Source organism: Anas platyrhynchos, chromosome 35 (genome assembly GCF_047663525.1).
Source record: "Anas platyrhynchos isolate ZD024472 breed Pekin duck chromosome 35, IASCAAS_PekinDuck_T2T, whole genome shotgun sequence".
Lineage (NCBI taxonomy): Eukaryota > Metazoa > Chordata > Aves > Anseriformes > Anatidae > Anas > Anas platyrhynchos.
In genome coordinates, this window is record NC_092623.1 from 480,001 (window position 1) to 501,446 (window position 21,446).

Genomic DNA, 21,446 nt, shown 5'->3' on the forward strand with positions numbered 1-21,446 from the left:
GCTTAGGGATATGGTTTAGTGGGGACTGTTAGTGTTAGGTTAGAGGTTGGACTCGATGATCTTGAGGTCTCTTCCAACCTAGAAATTCTGTGATTCTGTGAAATACAATTAGATAACATTTCATTTACTGGGGCTAGCATCCTTTATTATATTAACATCATGCTCAAATTTTTATTCTAAAGTTTATTTTAAAAAATCCATTATTTCTAATGATAAAAGAACATAAAGTGAAGGCATCCAGTATCTACCACACTGTGTTGGGTTTATGAGGCAAGGTTTTGGCAGAGATTGCCCTCCAGACTGTGGAGAAGACCACAGTGAAGCAGTCCTCCTGCAGACTACGGAGGCCCCTGCAGCAGTTGGTTGTGCTCTGAAAAATGCTGCTGCCCATGGAGAGCCCACACAGGTGTTTTTTTGGCAGAACTGTGGCCCAAGTTGGGCCCATGCCTGAGCAGTCTGCTGCTGGAGGACTGCACCCCACTGGAGCGTTCTTGAAGAATGGCAGCCAGGGAGAAAGGGGAACTTGTTAGGAGGAAGGAGTGACAGAGGCTACCTGTTACGAAGAGACCACAACCTCCACTGCCAGCCTCTCACACCATTCAGGGCTCAGGGTGCTGAGGTGGAAGAGTTGGGAGTGAAGTTGAGCCTGGGAAGAAGGAGCAGGTGAGGGGCAGCTGTTTTTGTTTTGTTTCTCACCACGCTTCTCTATTTTTACTTGACAATAAACTATAATAAATTTCCCCTAGTCAAGGGTTTTTTGGCCATGATGGTAATTGGTGATTTCCATGTTCTTATCACAGGTTAGGAGCTTTTCCACCCTGCCCTGTCAAGGACAGGGTGTGGGAGGCTGGAGGAGGCTAGGTGGGCACCTGGCAGTTGCCACGGTCAAGCTGTTTTACTGGTAAATAATATTCATGGTGTATTTGGGTGACCCCTGAAGAGACACTCCAGAATACAGACCCAGGTCTGTATTTCCATGAAAAATACATGCCAAAACAAGCTCATTTTAAAAATCTTACCCCCTTTGCAGAAACATACCTGTCTCTAAAGGGAAAGAGGAAAAAAAGAAAGAATTAAATGAAGCATTTGCCCTGCCAATAACCATTATTTATTAATGGCAACACCTCACACATAGTCTGAATTAATCATATTGCTTACAGAGTTTGCATTTACTGCAAAGTAAGTTTTAAATTTTTATAGATGGTTAAAATAGAAATGTATCCTAAATTCTCAGAAAGTTGCAAGCATAGAGGAGTAATGACTCTAAATTTCTTTACGAGCATTATGTGGGCAAAAATATATGCTGGGTTTTGACTGCGGATTGGATTCTCGTTAGAGAGAATACTTTTCTTCTTTTTTTTTTTTTTTTTTTTTTTTTGAGCAGAATAATAAGGGTGTATTCTTATAGCTCCCTTTCTACCTCTACAATTACTTTAAAATGTTGTGAAGACTCAGCTTCTCAGCACAAGCTGAATAGGCAGTTCTTTGCCAAGATCCCTGTCCATTGTGCATTCATGAAAGCAAACATGAATGCCATTGATCCCAGCAGGAAGGCTTGCAGGCTTGACACACTCTGTGCCAAAGCAAGGGCTCTAATTAGTGATCCTTCCAGCTGGACAGTAAAGGCCTTACCCTTCCTTAGGGAATAATAAGACAGGCCATGTCTGAAGTCCCCAAGTAAGCTTTATAGAATAGGGAGCATGCAGAGAACTGCATTAAAGGCACTAAACCAGCCGACACAGGTGACCGAACAGTGAACTGTGCACTTGGCAATGAACAGAAAAATGCCTGCTACACAAGCATCATCTGGTCTTTGGTTCCTCCTGTTTGCCTGAATTACTGTCAGAATTCAAAGGACTGTAATGGATGGCGCAACTATTTAAAAGAAAGCAATAGATTTGTTGCAACAGTGATAGTTTTGAATATCTTCAAACCTTTTCTTCAAAAACAATGCTTGTTGACAATATAACATACCAATTCATAACATCACCATTCTTTGCAGAATAATGATAAAAAACTCATTAGCAGTAACAGGCTTTGAAAAATAGGCAGCATGTGTAATTTCAGCACTTCAAAACTGTTCGCAATAAAGTCACTTTTAATTATATTTCTTTATAAAGAAAAATTATCTAAAGGATTAAAAATAGAAAGTCCTTTCATAGTAAAGATTACTAGCACTAGACTGCAAACACTGTAACCAGAGAAAAGCACTTGTACATATATGCAAAGTGTACATCTAGGTTTCTGTATATAAAAGATCTTATACAACTTCTTTTATTGCATTGCTGCTTCAGAATTCTGACAACCACAATATTCAAAACGCGAGTTTCACTGAAAAAGCAGGATCTACTGAAAACAGTGGCTTATTTAAACATACTTTACATATAAGCGCATGAAATGTATAAAGAAGCATTGACATCTTGAAAGATTACAATGCCAAAAATTGCGTGAAGCTACAGTAGAAAAAAAATCCAAATGGTATATGCATATCCATTGTATACATCAATTATCTATTAACAAATTCCCAACGTAGATAAATTCCTCCTCTGTTAAAAAATAAAAATAAAAAAATCGTAAGTTAACACTTTTAAAAATAAACTAGAACGTACAAGTTTACACCCTTCTAATCCAACCACATTTGCTTTTTGAAAGCAAATGCAAATTCTAAAAGTGAAATATTAAAAGTATTTAAAAACGAAAATTTTTCACTTAGAATTATTATCCTACCTTGAGAACTGCACTTTCTTTAGCCAAGCAAAATGCTTGGTCCTTCTGATGTTTGTTCCATTTTCACATCAAGTGGATATTAATTTTAACTACTAGCTTTCACTGAGAATCTTTCATTCTTGAAGAGAAATAAGAAAATTACTTATTGAAAACAAACAAGTCTCATTTCAAGATAGCAGCTTTTAGCCAATAGTTTTCTGATTTTCTACCTTTTGTTTAATACTGGTTATTCTTACTTGCCTGAAAGACTGCTACATTTCTCTTATCAGCAACATTATTATATTTTTTCTAAAAATAAGATTGAAAAAAGAGAGGAAGAAAGGCTGTAAACAAAAAGCTGTAGAATACAAAGGCAGTTAAAAGTTGGCTTCACAGCTCCTCAAAATAAATACTGAAGGATTATGATTCTGTAACCACAATCAGGATCTTTTTTACATCAAAGCTAGAGAAAAAGTAATGATATTAGTGCTTTGGACTCTAAATGGAACATACTGTTATTGCTGGGCAATAACTGTCCTTGTGCTGAGTGACAAAAAAAAAAGGGGAAAAGGCGCACTTCCCCTCCCACATTCCCTGTATATCTCTTAAAAATAAAGGATAGGTGAATATTCAAGGTGAAAATCAATATAATTTTAAGATAGCCAGGAAGCCTTTAAATTACCTGAAGCACATTCTGTGCTCATTTAAAGAACATTCTGTATGCAGGCTGTAGTAAGAAAAGTATCTGTAGAATTAAGCAAAAGATCAATGAACAAATTTTCAGTGTACCACGAAGAATTCATAATGTAATAGTTATAAAACAATTGACTTATGATTGTTTAATATTATCACAGGCTCATAGAGATGTATATTCAAGGTATTATAAGGTTGCATTAAAGAAGGTCACATTAAAGTGAGGACAATAGCTCTGAATCTCAAAGGATTTGGTCTAAGAATGTATTGGAAAACGAGAGATTCATAATAGTTTTTTCAGCCTGTTTTAGCATGTTTTCTAATACCATGAAGTCTTATGACATATTTAAAGTCAGTTTAAAGCTTATTTTTCTTCATTAAGACAATAAAGTGTGTTTTTCCTACATTCATGCTATCTATAGCACTTTGGTTTGCACTTCCGGATGCAGCCCAGCTAGTATGCATTTTCTTCTACATTCACTAATGAGGTGGTACAAAAATAAAAATAAAAACCAGGGAATAAATTAGGAGACTAAAATGCAACCTACAGTGAGATGCAATCTACAGGTGGAAAAACATAAAAATTGAGAAGTATGTCAGCATAAATTCATAGAATCATAGAATCATAGAATATCCTGAGTTGGAAGGGACCCTTAAGGATCATCAAGTCCAACTCTTGACACCGCACAGGTCTACCCAAAAGTTCAGCCCATGTGACTAAGTGCACAGTCCAATCTCTTCTTAAATTCAGACAGGCTCGGTGCAGTGACCACTTCCCTGGGGAGCCTGTTCCAGCGTGCAACCACCCTCTCTGTGAAGAACCCCCTCCTGATGTCAAGCCTAAACTTCCCCTGCCTCAGCTTAACCCCGTTCCCGCGGGTCCTGTCGCTGGTGTTAATGGAGAAAAGGTCTCCTGCCTCTCGACACCCCCTTACTAGGAAGTTGTAGACTGCGATGAGGTCGATTGTTAATTGATTGTTAAGTGATTGTTATGCTCTGGTAAAAGACGTATTCAAGTGGAGAGAATATCTGTCCAGGCTTGGAGTCAATCATATGCAGTCAGTAGAACCTGGCTCAAATAACAAAACCAGTTTCTGACACTAGGTCCTTACTGCTTCAAAAATGAGCAGCTAGGTTCATTTGATGCTAGACACTGCCCCTCTGGTAGTCTACCCAGGGCCTAGAAGGGACATACCTCCAATCTCTAATGACCTAATAGGTGGGCTGGCAGGAAACTGGCCATCCAGAAAATGACAGGTCCAAGTTTGAGGTTTGATAGGAAGGTTTTGAGAGCTCTCGCTTTGTCACAGCCTGCCAGTTTTCTATGCCCAGGAGAGAGCTCTACTCTTTTTCTTCTCATGGTTTTATTCTCCATCTGAACACATAGAAACTGGCTTCAAAGTCTCAATTCTCCCCACACTGTGATCAAATAAATGAAGTAGTATCGAGGCTCATTCTGATCTCTCCACTCTAATTTATGTACCAGAGCTCTCTAAATGGCATCTGACAGACAAACTCCCTCTGCGCCCATGTCTCTGGCTGGACAGCAATTCAAATTCAAATAATAATAATAATAATAATAATAATAATAATAATAATAATAATAATAATAATAAAGCTCTCTGTCTTTCCTTCCTTTTTTGAAAACTAAGCAGTTATCACAATGACAAAGAAAAATGACTGCCCTCCTTAAGACATATGCAAACAACAGATGATTGATGATTATAGAATTTGGCTTACAGAACCTTAGTAACCAGTCAGAAGAACTGCCAATGGCATATACATGTATACAATTTTACCACATGGCATCAACTTGTACCCACCTCTGACTGCCACACACCTTAAGTTAGCACCACTCAGTCTGCAGGAAGGGGCTGTTACCTGCCTTTAATGTTAAATGTTTAATGTCTAAAAAACACACTACTGTCTATAGAACTTGTTGGAAGTCTCTCACCAAACATAAGAAACTTAACTAGCTTAGCAAACGAGCCAACCTTTCAGACTTTATGTTTATCCCTACTACTGAGAGCAGTACCACCACGATGAGGCAGAGCTGAGAAGCCTGCATGTGTGGAAAGAAACCTCACTAATGTACTGCACGAGCACTAAGCTTTACATACTGCTCAACATGAGCATTAAAATAATGGTGTGCTTTGCAAGCCCTATAGTTTTTAACAAATAAAAGAATCTGAAAAGCTGAATTAGTAAGTATTTTAGGAAAGACTTAAGTGTTAAATATTCTGTATCATTGAATTAAAGCTGAAAGGTTCCCATGTTATCCACTCTAAAAATATCCACTACCCTGCTTTACAGCCTTTTGGAGGCTGTTTTCAGCTACGATGGGGGAATAGACCCCAGCTAGACCTCACACGTATCAGACAAGCCTCAACTCCAATGCAAACGGAGCTGTCTGACTACCAACTAAGGCTCATGAAGTGACTAAACACTTCCTTGACAAGTGCCAAATGCTGATCTAAAATTCCAGATATAAACATGTAGGTAACATAGAGCCACCACTGTGGGCTCTTTATACATACAGCAATTACTTTTTTTTTTTTTTTTTTTTTTTACTAATTCAGACACCTTAGCAATTACCTAAACTATAAACTTTAACGCTCCCACAATCTATTCCCTTTAGGTTTATTACTAATTTTCATTTGAAACGGAACACCTGAAGCAATAAAACTGCTAAGCATTCGTATCTATCTTGAGAACAGTAGTTTCCTAAAACTACTATGAAAGAGCCCACTATATGAACTGCACTGTTCAAACCTTACACTAACCTACAGCTTTTGGGGATTTATAAAACTCCTTGCAGAAGAGAATGTGCAGCATTTGTACACTTGGCATGGATTCTGCTATTCATTAGAAAAACTTTATAAACACTGAGTTTTTTCTGACACCACAATGATCATTCATGTACATACACATATACATGCATGCATATAAAATGGGTGAAACCTATAATGCTTAAAAATACAAAAAATTGAATGTACTTATGTGTATTCTTCATGATGTCAGCCAGGTCCTTAGAAGTATACTGACCAGTCAAAAATAACAGTATTTTTTACAGTGCTTATTAACAGTTACATCAGTACAGACTTCTAGAGAAGTTTCATGGTTAAACTTCTGACTTTAAGATCACATTTTGTTTTTTGCTTTTTTGTTTGTTTGTTTGAACTGTTCGTCTGTTCATGCTGAAATTTAAGATCTGATTTCACAAATTCAACTTTCCAGATGCCTTAAGAGCCAAGAATTAAATTCTGGATAGCCTTACTGTCCACTATATTATGCATATATTGAAACAGCCAGCCTCTTAATTAGCTGATTATACAGGGAGTTAACATCCCCTTTTTTTGCATGGAGTTACCTCATTTGGATACTCACGTTGCAGTCACATATTCCTCATGTTTCTAGCAGAAATACTTTATAGACTAGTCCATATAGGCAGCTTGTAAGAAGGACTACACGAGGACCTACATGAGAAACCAGAAAATAATTTCTCTGCCATGCCATCTTGCAGGACGGAGGGGGAAGGAACCACCACCAAAAAACACTTCAGTTTCATCTCTAAAACACTGCCGCCCCCCAGAGGCAGCGGTTCGCGAGCTGCAGCTCTGTCAGCTAAAATTTGCAAAATTCGAGCAAAATTTGAGCGCCTGAGAAACATTGCTGGGCGTTTTCGCGTTAACCGGTGCAGACAGAGGTAACCGTGATAACATATAATGGAAAACCAGCCTCCGTGAGCAACATCACACCGCAGGTTAGACATGATTTGTTCCCAGGTATTGCTACCTAACCACACACGGATGGGATGGCTGCAGCTGTATTTCTGCCTCTTTGGGCCCCGGTATTAGTTATGGCAATAACGGGGTGTCACGGCGAAGAAACATGTCCGCCCCGGGACTCGAACCCGCAACCCCCGGGTCTGGAACCGCCCCGCCCCGCCCCACTGCCCTCTGCGTGCGCACCGAGCGGGGCTGCCAGGCGCATGCGCACTGGGAGCCTCCCCCCCCCCCCCCCACCCTCATGGCCGTGGGCGGTGGCCGCGCATGCACAGTTGAAGCCGGGGGCAGCGCTCTGGGTGTCTGGTGCCGTGGGTGGTGTTCCCACTGGATCGGTCTGGGCAGATACACATGCAACCCCATTAACTCTTTTAGAGTAGAGCGAGGGGTTAAGCCATCACCTTAAGGCTTATTCTGTCTCGATTCGTAGAGGCTTGTTTTTTCTCTATTTTGAGTTGTAAGTGACTTTGCTACCGGCTCGGTATGCGAAGATACATCGGAGGACACGCGTCTCTATGTAGCTGCCAGGACCCAAAACAGGCTCCGCCGGTAGGGCGAGGTAGGGGAGAGGGGGGCGTGCGCATGCGCGGTGCGTCCGCGTGAGGCCGGCCAGGCCTGTGAGGGGGGTGCGGGCGCGGCCGCCATGGGGAAGCTGAACGTGGCCGTGCTGCGGTACCTCAGCGGGCAGCACTTCAGGGTGCTCACCGCGGTGAGACGGGACGGGACGGGGACAGGGGAAGGGAAAAGGGAAGGGAAGGGAAGGGAAGGGAAGGGAAGGGAAGGCGCAGCTCCCCCCCTCCCCTCCCGTCCCCTCCCCGCTGATGCCGCCGACCGTTCCCTCTCGCCCCCCGGCAGGTGGAGATGGACATGAAGAACCACGAGATCGTGCCTGGCAGCCTGGTGGCGCCCATCGCCAGCCTGAAGCACGGCGGCTGCAACAAGGTGCTGCGGGAGCTGGCCAAGCACAAGCTCCTGGCCTACGAGCGGACCAAAAGTGAGTGTGGGGCCTGCGCTGGGAGCCTCCTCCCGGTTCTTCAGCGCCACAGAAGTGCGGTAGCTTGGTCATTCGGGTGTCCGGGGCGTTTGTGAGCCCCGTCTCGCCTTGGGGCTAGCTGGGGAATGTGAACTCCTTCAGCAACAAATGGTGTTGGTGATTTCTGAAATTCATGGATTCGTTCGTCCAAATTCGTGGATAAAATAAATAATTGTTAGCTAAGGTAGTATTTAAGTTCACATAGGGATCAGCCCAAATGTGTTACAGTCTTACAGCAGACAAACTGGAGCGGACTGCAAAAACCTTATACCTTCAGCCAGTCAGGAACGATCACTAAAGTAGTATTTATTCTGTCCCATTCTGTTAGTAGCGTTGGATTTCCTTTAGTCTTGCACTTGCATCTGGCTTTGCAAGCACAATGTGGGAGTCTTCATGAAATTCATCTCCTTTTTGTCTCCGTTTTTCAGACCATTAAGGTTTGGTTTAGGTCTTTGAAACAATCCTGAATCCTTGCCGTGTCTCCTAAGTAATCATCTTTCAAAGTAATCCTATGCAATTTGAACCATTGTCACTGCCTGCGTTACCAAGGGGCTAACAAAATGTCTACTTTTTATCCAGTTAGTTTTCAAAAGGCTTGCACGAATTTAAACTTACTGTCAAGTTGGGTTGATACTAGCCAACAGTGAAAATACTATTTGAGTGTTGTGTACCATAAGCAGGAAAAAAATAAAAGAGAGACCAAAATGAAACTTCTTTTAAAAGAAATACATGCATAATATGGAATGAAATGTTGTGTAATTTATTTTTTCCTAGCTGTCCAGGGCTATCGGTTAACTAATGCAGGATATGATTACCTTGCCTTGAGAACTCTGTCTTCCCGGCAAGTCATCAGTTCTGTTGGAAACCAGATGGGTGTTGGCAAAGAATCAGGTAATTTAAAAAAGTGTTTTCAGTATATAATTTTTTTTTTTTAGAAGAAATGGGTCTGTATTTTTGTTAATTTGTTGGAAACTTGGTGAATTTACCTTTGGATAGTCATATCAGTTAATCTGTCAAACACCAAAATTTATGGTCACTTCAAGTTCTGTGTGAGTCTTGACTACATCTGATTTTTTTCACAAGTGTTGTTCCACTTTGACCATTTTGTACAATTCTTGGATGGTTCCTTAAAAGGTATTTTGCAAACAGGTGACAGTTGTCTTGTGACTTGCAAAGAATTTTGAAGCCTTCTGTCAAAAAGATTAACATCAAATGTTTCATCCCACCTAAAAAAAAAAAAAGTAATATACAGTCCAAACTATTGGAGTGCTATCTTGGTTTCTCATGCTCATATGTTGATTGTAATTTGGCACAGCATGTCTTTTGTCATTAAAAAATGACGAAAAAAAAAAAAGAGGGGACAAATGGTAAAAATGAAACATAGCCAATTGCTAACACTGTTTTAAAGTAAGAGGTACCTTGAGTTTTCTGTCCAGTCAAGAGAAGTCTTTTCTAGTGTGCCATTAAGTTACTTCTTATCCCCTAGTCTGAAATATGTTTCAGATCAGATGGATGGTTCAACCAGATGATCTTGGAGGTCTTTTCCAACCGTAATGATTCTATGATATTCTACTAGTGGAGCAGCATAATCTCTTCACCAATGACTTCTTCTTGTTCAGATTTGTAATACATAATATACAAATTTGGTTGTCTTTTCTGTTAAAAGAAGTGTAGTAGACTTTGCTATTCCAGAAATAGCAGTTACAAGAAGTCAAGCAACCGATTTCTCACTGCACTGTTGCATTATATACCTGTCAGATACCATTTATTTCTCAGATCTGTGCTGCTGTTTTTTCTCCTAGATATTTATATTGTTGCAAATGAAGACGAGCAGCAGTTTGCAATGAAATTGCACAGGCTTGGAAGAACTTCCTTTCGCAGCCTGAAAAATAAGCGTGACTACCATAAGCACAGGCACAAAATGTCATGGCTGTATTTATCCCGGCTAGCAGCAATGAAAGAGTTTGCCTACATGAAGGTAGGTGGTTGTTTGCACCATATTAACAACGATGTAATAGTCTGGAATGTACTTCTCAGATTATCTTCTCATCACTTCATATTTGCAGTATATGTTAGGATGTATGCTTTTTATTTGTTTTTTTTAGTGGACTTAAAGTATACATTTCAGAGAATGACAGTGCTGATGCATTTTGTATACTTTCAAGTGACAAAATCAAACTTTGCCATGGAGTCGTATGGAACTGAAGCAATTTCCATAAAATTTCAGGTGAAGCTGTCCAGTCATCTGAGTCTTAATAAAGGCAGTGAATAAACTATCGCCATTTCACTTAACCTTGTCTTAGGAAAGACTATATGCTAGGGAAAATTCGTGAAGTATCTACTAGTATTTTAGTCTTGTCAATTTGGATCACTTCCACAAACATAATTACAGAGTATTTGTTAGGTCTGTAAGCGATGAGTTTCAAACTGGGAGGAGAGCACACTGAGAGCAGCCCTGCAGAGAAGGACTTGGATGTTCTGGTGGATGAAAAGCTTGACATAAGCCAGAAGTATTTGTTTGCATCCCTGAAGGCCAGCAGCCTCCTGAGCTGCATCAACAGAGGAGTGGCCAGCAGGTGGAGAGAGGTGAATGTCTCCCTCTGCTCTGCCCTTGTGAGGCCCCACTTGGAGTGCTGCATCCAGGTTTGGGGCCCCCAGCACAAGAAGTATGTGGAGCTGTTAGAGTGGGCCCAGAGGAGGACCACAAAGGTGATCAGAGGGGTGAAGCACCTCTCCTGTGAAGAAAAGCTGAGAGTCAGGGTTATTTAGCTTGGAGAAGAGAAGGCTTAAGGGAATGCTAATAGCAGCCTGCAGTACTTAAGGGGGCCTACTGGTAAGCTGGGGAGGGACTCTTTCAGGGAGTGTTGTGATAGGACAAGGAGTAACAGTTTTAAATTAAAATAATGGTAGATTGAGATTAGATACTAGGAGGAAATTCTGTGCTCAAGATGGTGAGGCACTGGCATAGGCTGCCTAGAGAAGCTGTGGATGCCCCATCCCTGGAGGTGTTCAAGGCCAGGATGGATGGGGCTTTCAGCAGCCTGGTCTAGTGGAGGTGTCCCTGCCCATGGCAGAAGGGGTGGAACCAGGTGGTCTTTAAGGTTCCTTCCAACCTGAGCCATTCTGTGAATCAAGTGAATGATTTGGTAAATATGGTTAGAGCAAGCTAACAGAGCTACAAAATACTATGGCCTACCTTTAGTTAATCTTTAATGTAGTGTAATACTGGATATTAATATTTAAGAAGAAACTTTTGCCTTACTGAGACTGAGTGTGGATTACCTGACCAGGCCAAACTGTATTTACAAGAACTGTTGAACCTTTTTCTAACACCCTATTCCCAATTATCTGCTGGTGGTTTCTTAAGCTAACAGACCAGATACGATTCTGCTGTTTTTCTATCCCGTTGTGTTTTCCTGCCACCTGCAGGATAACTAAACTCTGGAAAATACAGAAGCATAGTTAGTAGTGAAAGTTCAGATTGCTCTTCCTCCTTAAGCACATGATTTGACTTTTACAGTTAGCAGTTGAATAATGTGTAGGATGCTGCTTCCGCAATGGTGCTTAACTGCTTATCTTATATTTGTAGTTTGTCAGGTATGTAATGTTTTCTTAATGGTTATCTTTTATTTTTTCAATATGTTGTCTCTTTCCAGGCTTTGTATGACAGAGGATTTCCTGTTCCAAAACCTGTAGACTACAACAGGCATGCAGTTATTATGGAACTCCTTGATGGCTACCCTTTGTAAGTTTGGAAGCTTGAAGTCTGTTTTACAGAAACCCTAACAACGATAGGTTCAGTAAGACAGCAGGGATGACGTTTTTCCTTATCGTGTGAGTCAGTTCTGATCATGCTGAATAAAGCATGAATAAAGTCAGGCCCAGAACAGCTAGGGTTCTGCTTCATTATATTTGGAGAAATTGGTGAGAGAAGGAAAACTAAAAACATACTCTCTTTGTCCAAAAAGACTGGTGGAAATAGACTTTTTTTTTTTTTAAGTACGGAATACATCAGAGGAGCAATGTGATACAGAGGTTAGTGCTACAACCATTTTCTACACAGAAATTTTATGTTCTATATGTTATCTATTCAATGATATTCAATATTGATATATTCAGTATATCAAATATTCAGTATTGAGTTGTGTATCCTCCACGTTCTGAGCTCCAGTTCATGATCCATGTTGTGGTAAAGATTCAGGTAGGATTACAACTTGTACAGTTGCCACTGTAGAACTTCTGTGTTGATTTTTTTGGGGGGTGTTTGTTTTTTGTTTGTTTTATTTTTTATTTTATGTATTTGTGTGCATTGAACGCTGTTTTTTGCTCAAGGAAGATTACTTTTCTTCAGTTTTTCAACATCCAGAAACATGAAAAAATGTTGAATTTTGTATGTGAATGAATGGCTTGTTTTGTTTCCATAGCAGAATGCAAAATAGCTATTTGATAACTCTATATAATGTACAGTAACAAAGGTTCAGTGTAATTAATCCCAAAGTATACAGTTGAAGAGTTACATTGAAGAAGTGCCTTTTAAGACTTTATTCTATCCCGTTTCCCCGCCTTTGTTAAATAGTTCCACATCTGTCCTGTAGACAGAAAGCTTTAAAGTTACATGTGGGCATTGCAGGTGAGGCTTACCATGCTATCCCAGTTCTGCAATTTTAACTAAGCATTTCCTGAAGGAGATGCTGTACTAGATGAGAAATTATTTCAGGTGATCAGCATCTCAGAAGATACCAGTTTAGATGACTTCCAAATTCAAAGAACAAATGATATATTTTATGATACAGACCTCTGGCTATAAGAAATGTCACCAATTAATTTTGCTGTTAATATGAAAATATTCAACAGCAGCCTATTACAGAGCTGCTTGAATTCCATTGTGTTTTGTTTGTATGTGCAACTGATATGTTCTCATAACACTACAGTGTTGCATTCAGGCCAAAATATATCACAAATTAGCTGTAAATGACGGCTTCTTGACAGCTCCTGGTATAATAAGACAGCTGCCTATTTATTCTGCTTGTAAAAATAAGGTGATGTCTATTCTGCGCACTTTTGGGGCAAAACATATACTTTGCTTTTATTCTGGAGTTTATGCTGGAGTATATTCTGGAGTGCTTTAAGCTTTTTTTTTTTTTTTTTTTGGCTTTGCCTTATCCCCAGCTTAGTCTTGAAAACACTTTTTTGTGAGACATTTGAATGGCATTTGAATACAAGAAGACCTAAGTTACCTAAAACAATCCAGACATAAAAATTCGCTGATCCATTGTTTAAATTAGGCAGCATAACCATCGTGTTTGATAGGAGTACAAGAGACAAAGGGCTTTAGTTAAAACGAGGGATTTAACCTGGAGATAGGAGAAGCTTTCTCCCCATGAGGGCAGTGTGGTGGAGATTGCACAGTATGTTTCCATCCCTGGAAACTTTCAAGCCCGCATTGGTAGAGCTCTGATTAGTCTCATCTAATCTCAGAATTGACATAGCTATGAGCAGAGTATTGGACTAGTAACCTCTGGAGATCCCTTACGACTCAAATTGTGACCCTGTCATTCTCTCAGATGTAACTCATATGTCTTGTCTATATTTTTAAATTAATTCCTTCAGGGTTCAGGATATTTTCTTTTTTATTTAACTTTCCAGATGCCAAGTACACCACATCGAAGACCCTGCTGCTGTCTACAGTGAATTAATGGATCTAATTGTAAAACTTGGCAATCATGGTTTGATTCATGGGGATTTCAATGAATTTAATCTCATACTGGATAATGATGATCATGTCACTATGATTGATTTCCCTCAGATGATATCAACATCACATCCAAATGCTGAATGGTACGTACAAATGATGTATGCAAAATAAACCAGTTAAGTGCTGATAACAACAAATAGTCAACCATGATTTGTTTTCATAAGCCTGCTTCAAATTCTTTTTCTACTGTTTTCACCATACATTACAAATGCAATTTGTTTCATGAATGAGTAGAAATCTCCTTAGGATAAATGTGTAATTAATTGCTTCTCAGTTAATATTATTTCTTTCAATTAAGAAATGAATAGAAATAATCTGCATTTATGTATGTATACCTACACGAGTACTTTCTCACTTCGAGTCACTGATGGTTATTAATATTCAAATAAAAGGCAAGAAAGTAGAGTAAAAGTTTGTCATACCAGTAGACTTAATTTCCTTGATTATTGCATTTTTACAATTCTGTATTTTTTAAACAGGTATTTTGACAGGGATGTTAACTGCATTAAGGAGTTTTTTAAGAAACGCTTCAACTATGAGAGTGAGCTCTTCCCATCATTCCAAGATATCAGGTAAAAAATGCCAGCTGACTCGTAATTCCCCTATGTTATGGTAGTTACGTTGGTTTTCTGAGAAAAATGGATGCCTCTGAGAGATGATTTTAGAAGTGAACAGGGGGAAAAAGAGCCAATTTGAAATATTTTTGTCATTCTTACAGTAAAAAGGATCCATACTGTCTTCACTGGCAGTTACTAAAAGTGGTTTCCAAAAACTGAAGCACGTCTTAAAATCTGCTGTCTCCTTTGTCTTACCTCTTGCAGCTAGGGGAAAGAGATACATCCAAATGCCGTAAATGTTACGGTGACGCAGAATTAGTTTCTCTGACTCTTAAAACCATATTTAACAGTCCTGGGGGATCAAGTATTAACTTAGTTTTTAATTTTAAATTTAATTTTCAAAATGCTAGTACATGTGGTGACCGCCTCTTCAAATATTATCTTCAAAATTTTCCTACTGTAGTTTGTCCCTTTTGAAAAGCAAACAATTTTCTCACATATTTTAAGAGCAAAGCTGATTCAGTTAAAAGGGTTTTATATCACTCTGAGCCCTTTCTCAAAGGGGAATTGTCTGTGTGTGTGTCAACATGTCCTTCATCGTTCTGTTTGCACAAGCATAATTTAAGTATTATATTTGTTAAAATCAAATTGTTTGCTTTCAGTAAGTGCTGATTATGAAGATGGAATCATCTTGTATGAAAGTCTGGTTCTGTCAGGCTACATTCTGCTAACTACCCAAAGCCCTGCACTGTAATATGTTACCTATGTTCCAATGGAGTATACTCTTTTTGTTAATAGCATGGTAATTATAGTCTAACTTGATAGTATTTTTAATCCAAAATACAGCATAATGATTTGATATATTAAAAGAAAGCTCACTTCTATTTCTTTCAGGAGAGAGAGTTCTCTTGACATAGAGATTGCTGCCAGTGGTTATACAAAGGAAATGCAGGAAGATGATGAGCTGCTTTTCCCGGAGTGCTCTGATGAGGATGATCATACAACAGAGGAGAGGGAATTTGTAGAAGATGCTGAAAGTAACGCCAACTTCCTCAGCCAAGATAAAGAAAACAATGCAGACTTCATATATGAAGTGGTTTCTGAAAGCAGAACCTCTGAAGACTTGTTATCACAGTGAAGATGCTGAAGCCACAGAAAGTAGTGAAAATTCACAAGGACTGAGTATGTCAGAGTTGAGTTCAGCCTTAGAAAAGGTTGAAGGGCAGCCTGTGCTTTCGAAGTCCAGTGAAGATGCAGAGAGTTGTGCACTTGGTTTTTCTGAGCACAAAAGAATACCTGACGATGCTGCTGAGAATCAGACAGAGGGCAGCAGTGATAAGGACAACGATGAATGCCCTGATCTGGTTGACTTGTCAACTTTAAATAAGGAATTGAGACCTTACAGGTAAATACTTATATTTACTGTCTAGTGGTGTGGTGAAATTTTCTTCTTTTTTCTTTATTTCTAGTAATAATGTGAGTAAAAGTTTTTTTTTATATTAAAACGCTGCTGCTGCTAAGTAGCTTTGACAAGCGAGTTTATAATTAGAGTGCTCTTTCTCAGCCTCTGCCCCTCATTTGGCTGAAATTAGCAAGAACAAGCTCTTTGGAATATATTATTCAAATATATTTTACTGAACGTCATACCATGTGGCTTTTAATGCCTTTACTGACACACTTGGAAATTCCTTCTTACCTTTAAGCTAACCCCTTCTTATATAAAATTCAAACTATTAGTTTGCAAGCTCCCCATGTACCTGAATGCATATATAAAGTTCATATACCCTGTTTTCTTTTTGAATTTTTCCTTTTTCATGAAATTCTACGCCTAGGCAATGTACAGAATCTGAATTAATCTTTTTAGTGTTCTGAAGCTTCTTTTTCTTACACTACTTTGTGTAGTATGTATGTGGCTATTGCACTATAATCCTTCCTGTCATAAAACGTGTTTTTTGAACTAGTGTTAATATTTCAAATGTAAATGTTCTTTCTTTAGTGCTCAAATGTTCTGCTAGCACTTTTGATTGTATATCAAAAAAATGACTGAAACATGATGCTCACTGAATGGAATAAAACATTAATTTACATATTTTAGAAATGAAGACAGTATGGTTCATATTGCGGAGCACAGAACAAGAACTAAAAGTACGTCAGCCAGCAGTGTTGGGAGCTGTTCAACCATTCCACCGGTAATTATTACTGCTACTGTCTAGTTTACTCTGATACCATCTTAGGACTTAGCTGTTGAAGATATTTTTACAAATACCTAGTTAGCAGTAACTGTCTTTAATTGATTACTACTATGTACATCTTTGGTTTGTAGTTCCATGTTCACAGAAAATAGGTCTGATGCTTTCTACATGTTTACAAGTGAATTATATCCAGTGCTGTACTTCATGTGTTGTTCTTTGCTCTTTCACAAAAGCTCTACTCCGGCATTAGCAACTTTAATTTCATTTCTGTTGCTAGAAATCAATTCTGTTGCCCATAATTAATGTTTTTGTATTTTAAATTTGCATGCGTGAGTAAAGATTTAACTTGGCCTTTTTTCATCTGTCTTTTTAACACATCTCTTACCACATTTCTGAAACATAGATATGAATTCATTGTAGTCATGGTGTCTTTGGCAATATGAATTTGACTTTCAGCATTACATAAATCAATACTTTGTGGCAGAATTTTACATCTTTCTTCATCCCTACTCAGTATACTATCCAGTATGGCTACCTCTATCACATTTTAAAGAGTGTGTCTAAATTTTAAATGGAAGAAAGGCCAGTTTTATGCATAAATAAATGTGTTAGGGAACAGCATGTTTGCAAGTTGTGTAAGACTTTTACAGGACTTCGTGTGAAGGAAAGAGAGACTTTTGTTAGTCATCCCTGTTCTTACTGTAGGACATGGCCTTGTGCCTTATTAAGGAGAAAAAGAATTAGCCTTGAATTATGAAATGAAGTAAAGAAGAGCTAGGATAAATGCTAGGATAAATGCTAGGAATCGCCTGGCTTCTGATCCATGCGATACATATTTTTTCCCTTTCAGTTTGCTAACCTAAATGTGTAGGATTTCTTTTGGAATCGCCTATAGATCCCTATTTGAAATTATATTTCTGTACACCAGTAGGTGGTAGCAGTGGTCACTCACTGTAGAAACCTTCCTGATTGTTTAGCGAACACGTTTTTTCTGTAGGCAGACACATCAAACTTGTTAAAATATTCAAATGGCATTTAAGTACCTAATATTCTGTTCTAAAAGAAAGATAAAAGCAGAAGCAGCTTTCAAGAGATTCAGCCACATAAACATCCTGTGTCAATTTACTTTGTGTAATCTTTCCATTTATATGCTCTTACGCTAAGTAAAATGTTTCTGCCCATTGTTAAATCTTATTTGAACTTTTGAATACTAGAACTAAAGAAAGGATATGCATGATGAGCTATTTGTAACATCAGAACGTGATTGCAAAACGAAAAACACAAAAGGCACTGCAGTAAGACCCACTGAGCTGCTTAGAGCCAATGCCTGTTACTGCTTCTAGCACTTCTCTGTTGTTTATATAGCTTTCTCAATGAAGAAACACATTAAAACATAAGCAGGTTTCCAGATTAAACACACAGAAGGAATTCATATGGGCATGTATAAACAATAGCAGTAATAGCAGTAGGTGCAGTCATAGCTGGGTGACTGTGCCAAAAAGAAAGCCTTATGAGTTACAGACAATAAGCTATTCCAGACAAAATAAAATGTCTTGTTGTGCTTGTACAAATCTTTGTAGGGACTGCTGCAATTTAATTATAGGAAATAATGCAAACTATGCAAAAGTTTAAATAATAAATGATAGATTTGTTTATTCATTTTGCTTACAGTCAGGCTTAGGATGATGGAGAGACTAGTGAGACTTGCATGCTGTGGTTGAGCAGTAGTATTTTGTGAATTTACATTTTTGCATAGTGAAAATATCTGGTATTTGTATTGCAAAGTTTCTTCTAGCGAGCCTTGTATGAACTGTGAAGGAAGTCATCTGTCCACTGAAGTGGGAGAAGTAGAGAAGCCTTCCTTCAGAGCTCTGCCTATAAAAAGCAGAGGATGACAATTGTCTTACTGACAGAAGAAAAACATCAGTGGCCCAATTTAAACTAGTTCTTACCAGCTTTCCTCAGGAATTTCTTCTGGAATATTTTTAAAGAGCATTCACAGATTTAATTTCCAAAATGCTCTTGTTTAAATACTGAGTTCTGCTAAGCTTCCGAGGAAAGAAAGACAGATCTTATACTACTCTTTTTATTCACATTTTTGATAGTCAACCTGCATGTGGTAAAGCTTAGGAAACTACTATTCAGGTGAATACTATGTAATTACTACAGCATTCTTACTGAAATCAGGATTGGGTACCTGGATTTATTTACTACCTTGTATTTGCATAATTTAGTTGTATTAGTCACAGCAGTTTTTAAACAGTGCCAAAAGAATTCTTTCTGGTTCCTGACTTAACTACCAACTTACTACTTAATGTGCTGACAGTATCATAAACAAAAAACAAGGCAAGAGAAATTGGGGTAAATGCAAAAGAAATGTTACTAGATTGTGGGGTAATTTTGCACCAGCAGGTACCTCAGCTCCTCCATGCTTCTCTTAGCCCTGTCCTCAGGTGGAAAAAGGGGGAGAAAACATGATGACGTAAAAAATATTCATGGGTTGTGATAAGGACAAGGAGATCTCTCCTTGTGCTGGAGCAAACTCTCTTGGTCCTTTTTCTACGTACAAGATGTTTGTCAAATCTCCAAGCACAGGACATTATCATTTTTGCTGAAGGCATATGTTTTGCACTGAAAAGTACTGGTTCATTATGATTCCTGAATGAAAGGCACCTAAACTCTGCAAGATATCACCTAAGATGCTTTTTATTAGAGCTAACGCTAAAAGAAAAAAAAAATAGCACAGGTGATCGTACACCCCTTCAAATGCTAGAGCCCTGACCCTGACTCCAAACCACATAGCTATACTGTAGACCTTGTCTGTAGCAGAGGTTCTCCCCTTTCACTCAGTTGAGATAATTACATGATTTTCTTACAAAGAAACAACTCTGCTTGCTCAATTTCTGCTGTTGAGAAGAGGTGAAGTTCTTATTATAACTTCTTTCTGCTCTGTTAGATAAAGGCAAGACCACAGAGCAGTGGTAATCACTGGAACCAGGCGGAAGCTGCCTGCAGGCTCCTCTGTCCCAAGAAGCTGGCTGAGTTTGCCCCAGGCCAAGGGATTTGTGCAGCCCCACAGGGGGTTCTGGGGCCACACAGTATGGGCAGCACAGCACAGGGCAGGCCTGGGCAAACTCGAGTTAACCCTGGTGTGGATCACCAGCTGCTCAGCGCATGGTGGTCTTCTCGACAGGTTCACTACCACATGTTCATGTTAGTACTGAGAATACAGTATCATTATGGTAATGTTAGTACTAAATGATGTTCAAAAACTTGTGATACTGAATTGTTTATTTATTTGTAGGAACTGGTGAAAAGGAAGATAAAACGTCAGCTGACAAAACAGCAGAAGTCTGCTCTGAGGCGACGACTACAGAAAGGAGAGGCAAACGTTTATACCAAACAAAGTCGAGAAAATATGCACAACATTAAGTCAAGCTTGGATGCAGCTAGTTTCTGGGGATAATTTATCATAGCTGCCACTGAACATGAGAAAACTCACAGTACATACAGCTAAAACAGTTACCTAATAACCAAGCATCCTTTTATACAGTGGAGGAAAAAGTTCTTAACAATACCGTGTATTTTTGGAAACTAATAAACATCACGCTGGTTCCTCTGGTTTTGTTTGCATGATTTTATTTTGTGTTCCTAGTTAAAAATATCGACTGTGATTTAAAATAAATTAGTAGTACTAGGTACGATCATTTAAGTACAGTATTTCCAACAGTATCTTGTTTTAGGTCAATTTTACTGTTTTTGTATAGATTAAGAATCTTCTGATGTGCAGAGGATTCCTCTTTAAAAATTTTCCTTTGTTCCTACAACATAAAATTTAAATGTGAAATTCTGCCCTCAGGTTACAAACAGATATTTGTTTGATTTAATTAAAAATCAAAAGGAAATAAAAACTGATAGCTTTTAACACTAAAATTTCTTTTGAACCTGTACAAGGATCATCAAACAACATGATAATGTACATTCTTTGAACCAAGCAATTCTTACTTGTTTTTCCTTTCACTCCAGGATCTTGTATAGATCTTGAAAAGATCTATAGATAAGAGAAAAGGAATAAATCAGTGCTGTAGAGATCTGGCAGTCACTCAGGTTTTGAATTTGGCTGTGCAGTTACCAATAAATCTAATTCATTTAACAATTTACATAAAGTGGTGAGCATTCTGAACTTCTCTTTTTAAAAAATATTACCACGTTTTTTTTTATGTTATTTTGGGTCTCTGAAGACCTAGAAAAACAAGTATCTTGATGTATCTGTGATTTAGGTGAAGAGCCTTCCTAGAGACGTATGACATGGTAAAGTTTGTCATCAACCCATAGTTTGCAACGTTTTAAATCTTTTACTTGGCTGGGGAAATGAGGAAGTTTGGATTTGAGGTTGATTTTTTACTCACACCTGATACTATCTATATTCTACTTTACCCTAACTGAAAATCAGCTTTTAGTCTATTGAGAATTACAGCCTCTGTCCTGTCTTGCAGCATGCTCTGCTTTGAAAGTTTTCAACTTCTGTCTTTTTGCTCTTACAATAAAAAACCTAGTCTTAGCTAGCAGCGGTATACATTCTTAAAAGCATGGCAGGCCGGAGCAGAGATGTAATAGATAAGTGTTTCTTTTAGCATCAAAGCTGCAGGAAGGTCTGGTGACAGAAGTAAGGAAGTCCAATTAAATCTTAAATGTGATTGTTATCAAGGTATGTAGGGCTGTTTC

General features: G+C 38.7%; 1 long non-coding RNA gene and 1 pseudogene across 1 annotated transcript; one reads left to right on the forward strand and one right to left on the reverse strand.

The window, feature by feature from the left end:
* Positions 1-1,916: 1,916 nt before the first annotated feature.
* On the reverse strand, positions 1,917-7,353 carry LOC140000958 (uncharacterized). Its single transcript, XR_011806148.1, has 4 exons — positions 6,787-7,353; positions 3,389-3,451; positions 2,728-2,845; positions 1,917-2,546 (listed from the first exon to the last, which is right to left on the reverse strand). It is a non-coding gene; the product is annotated as an uncharacterized lncRNA (long non-coding RNA).
* A 427-nt stretch (positions 7,354-7,780) lies between these two features.
* On the forward strand, positions 7,781-20,342 carry LOC140000949 (serine/threonine-protein kinase RIO2-like; annotated as a pseudogene).
* Positions 20,343-21,446: the final 1,104 nt, after the last annotated feature.